Consider the following 4,225-nt stretch of genomic DNA (forward strand, 5'->3'; position numbering starts at 1 on the left):
TGGCCTAAGATGCTCACGGATGTGCAACTAGTTATTTCTAGGTGTGCAACTTGTCAAAAAACGAAGGCTACTTTTCATCAAGGCTTGTATACTCCTTTACCTGTTCCAGACTCACCTTGGGAAGATATTTCTATGGATTTTATTGTGGGATTGCCGAGAACTCAACGGGGGAAAGGCTCTATTATGGTTGTTGTGGATAGGTTTTCTAAGATGGCTCACTTTGTTCCTTGTCACAAAGTGGTTGATGCTATGAAAGTGGCGGAATTATACTTCAAAGAGATTGTTAGATTGCATGGAATTCCGAAAACTATTGTGAGTGATCGAGATACAAAGTTCATGAGTTTCTTTTGGAAGTCTCTATGGAAGCTTGTGGGAACTAAATTGCTCTTTAGTACATCTTACCATCCACAAACTAATGGACAAACCGAGGTTACTAATCGTACTCTTGGTGCGCTTTTGCGTGGGTTAGTGAGTAAGACACAAAAGGATTGGGACATCAAGTTAGCTCATGCGGAGTTTGCTTATAATAGATCACCTACATATGCTACCAAACATAGTCCTTTTGAGGTAGTCTATGGAGTCAATCCGAAACTTCCAATTGATCTTGTTCCATTGCCTAAGGGTGAATTTATTAACAAAGATGCCGAGTCTAAGTTGAAGAGTATGCTGAAATTATATGCTCAAGTTTGAACAAGAATAGAGAAAGTAAATGACATGTACAAAGCTAGAGCAAACAAGCATAGAAAGCAACAAAGTTACAATGTTGGAGACTTGGTATGGTTACATTTGAGAAAGGAAAGATTTCCAGGAAAACGCAAGAATAAGTTGATGCCTAGAAGTGAAGGTCCTTTCAAGATTGTTGAGAAGATCAATGACAATGCTTATAAGTTAGAACTTCCTGGAGAATATGGAGTTAGTGCTACATTCAATGTTGGCGATTTGGCTAAGTATATTCCTGATGAAGAACTTTGAGATTTGAGGACAAATTCTTTCGAAGAAGAGGAGGATGATGCAAGTCTAAGCATGGAGAACTTCGAAGATTTGCTTATCATGCATCAAGATAGCTTGTCCCTAAACCTTGATTCAAGCGAAGCATTGCATGGACACTTTCTTGGATATCAAAGCAAAGCCACGGTTTGCTTAGTGGCTTTTCTTGGAGTCTAGTTCACTTTCTTGAATTTTCTTTACTTAGATTTTGCTTACAAGTGTTTACCTTTCACTTGAAAGGGTTTTTCTTGGTTCAAGCATTAGGATCTTTAATCTTTATTTAGTTCTTTAATTTTTATTTATTTATTTAGTTGCTTTAAAAATCAGTTAGTTAGCAAAATAAATCAGTTTGGTGTATGCTTGTGCGCCAAGGTGCTTGCTCTTCAAGCAAGTTAGAATTCTAGTTTAATTAGGATTGAATTAGGGACTTGTCCTAATCTTCCTAGGTAAACTAAGTCTTATAAATAGGGCTGTAAACACACGAATAAACATACAGAGATTAATATTCAGATTTATTTCTTAAGTTGCATACTTGAGTTTTGGTTGATTGCGATCAATTGCTGTTTTGCTTGTTTTAGTTAAAACATTCGTTTGGATTGATTAATTAGGTGGATTCTTAATTGATTAATCTTAGTTTTTGTTTAATTCTTGGTGGATTTCCTGTATAGAATTAGACTTAAACATATCCCTTGTGTTTTGTTGATTTTCGGATCAATAATTCACATCACCTTGTCATTTCGACAATAAAGTCAGCGAATGCTTGCCCCTTTATTGCCTTCCTTGGTTCGTAAGTGATTTCTAATCCTTGCATTTCAATAGCCCATTTAAGTATTCGTCCAGAAGACTCCAGGGTTGTGAGTGGCCGTTTGATCGGTTGGTCAGTATAGACTTCTACCGCATGCTCCAAGAAGTAGGGTTTTAGCTTCTTGATGGCCATGTAAAGGGCAAAGCCAAATTTCTCAACCATGGGGTACCGAAGCTCCTCGTTTCTCAGAACATGGCTAATGAAATACACCGGGAGCTGGATGGCGTCTCTTTCAGCTAAGAGAACGGCACTGAGGGCATGATCAGAGACGGCTTAGTACATGAAGAGCTTCTCTTTAGGCAAAGGGCTGACAAGCCTCGGCAAAGAGTGCAGATGAGTTTTCAGCTTTTGAAAGGCCGCCTCTACATCATCCCCCCATTCAAAGTTGGTCTTCTTTTTTATTTCTTGGAAAAAGTAGAGGCACTTGTCGCCTGACAGACTGAGGAATCTCCCCAGGGCCGCCAGACAACCTCTTAGTTTTTGCACTTCCTTCACAGTACGGGGCGACTGCATGTCGATTACCGCCTGTATTTTCTCAGGGTTGGCCTCTATTCCCCTTTGGTCAATCAAAAATCCGAGAAACTTCCCAGACTCAACGCCAAAGACACACTTTTTTGGGTTTAGCATGACCTTGTGCCGCCTGAGTGTGGCGAATGTTTCTCGGAGATCAGCAAGATGATCCGCCTGTTGTTTGGATTTGACTATCATGTCATCAATGTACGCCTCCACATTCCTTCCGATTTGATTAATGAAGACCGTATTAATCATTCGTTGGTAAGTAGCAGGCGCATTTTTCAAACCAAACGACATCACCGTATAACAGAACAACCCCTGATTAGTGACGAATGTCGTCTTTTCTTGTTCTTTTTTCCACAGGGGGATCTGATGGAAGCCTGAATAGGCGTCCATAAAACTCATTAGGGCATGTCCAGCTGTTGAGTCGACCAGACTGTCGATCTTAGGCAATGGATAACTATCCTTTGGACATGCCTTGTTGAGGTCTGTGTAGTCAACACACATCCGCCAAGTTCCATTCAGGTTTTTTACTAACACAACGTTAGCTACCCACTCAGGGAAATTGCACGGCCGAATGAACTTGGCGTCCAGCAGCTTTTTAACTTCGGCGGCTGCCGCCTGACTTCTTTCTTCATAGTGGTTTCTTTTCTTTTGCCGGATGGGCTTCTTTTTAGGATCCACGCGAGTTTGTGGACAGCGAGATCCGGGCTGATGCCTGACATCTCCTCCACTTCAAAGGCAAAGATGTCTTTGAATTCTCTCAGCAGCTGGTGAAGGCTTTCACCCAGCTTTGCAAATGCAACCGTCCCCACCTTAACAGTCCGCTCTGGAAGGCTGTCGTCCAGAGGGATATCAATGTGTTCACCAGCAGGCTGGGGACGGAGATCATCCGACCGTTCCCCGGTTAGTGATTGCTATTGTTTTTCTTTTTTGACCACCACTAGCTGATCAGTCTTTCTTTTCTTTCCGGCTGGTGGGGCCGACTGTTCTTCCTCGACATCGTCGAGGTCGATTGTTTGCTTGCCCCGACCGGATGCTACGGCCGCGGGCTTGACGTCCGAGAGGTAACACTCTCGAGCCGTCTTTTGGTCCCCATTAAGGGAACCGACTATTCCATCATCCTTCTCATACTTAAGTAGCATGAGTGCAGGGATGATGACGGCCTTACACTCATTAAGAGTGGGACGGCCAAAGATGAGGTTGTAAGCTGTGAGCTCTTCAACCACTAGGAAACGGATGGTCATGTGCTGACCGTCTCCCCTGCTTCCCAGGCGGACAGGTAAGTCAATTCGTCCGACTGGGTGCACAAGTCCTCCCCCAAACCCAACAAGGGTGTGGGAGACCTCCATCATGCTATCCGGTTTGTACTTGAGATTGGATAAGCATTTGAGGCTGATGAGGTCAGAGGAGCTTCCTGTGTCAATCAGAATTCGGCCAACCAGCTGGTTGGCGACCTTGCATTCAATGACAACAGGGTCATCATGCGGCCAACGGAATTTGCCTCTGTCCTGCTCGGTGATGACAACTTTAGGGAAGGTGGATGTGCCTGCCGCATCCCCTTCCTCCACAGAGTTGACCATCTTTCTCAGATGGTCCTTGGTGCCCCGAATGGTCGGGCCACCATCGGAAAATCCGCCTGCTATGGTGTATACCGGATCTTCATTAGTTTCGGCACTCACAGCAGGCTGGGGAGTCTTTTTCTTGGACTGCCCCGGATTTGCCTTTGAAGTCACTTTGGACTTCACATAGGACTTCAGCTGTCCTTTGTCGGCCAGACGGTCGAGCTCCCGCTTGAGACTAAAGCAGTCGTTCGTGTCATGGCCAATATCCTCATGGAAATGGCAATGCTTGTTCTTGTTCCGATTTTCAGCGGAACCTTTCATAGGAGTCAGCCGATCCTTAATTTCCAAGAGGATG

Source organism: Chenopodium album, chromosome 8 (assembly GCF_948465745.1).
Source record: "Chenopodium album chromosome 8, dcCheAlbu1.1, whole genome shotgun sequence".
Lineage (NCBI taxonomy): Eukaryota > Viridiplantae > Streptophyta > Magnoliopsida > Caryophyllales > Amaranthaceae > Chenopodium > Chenopodium album.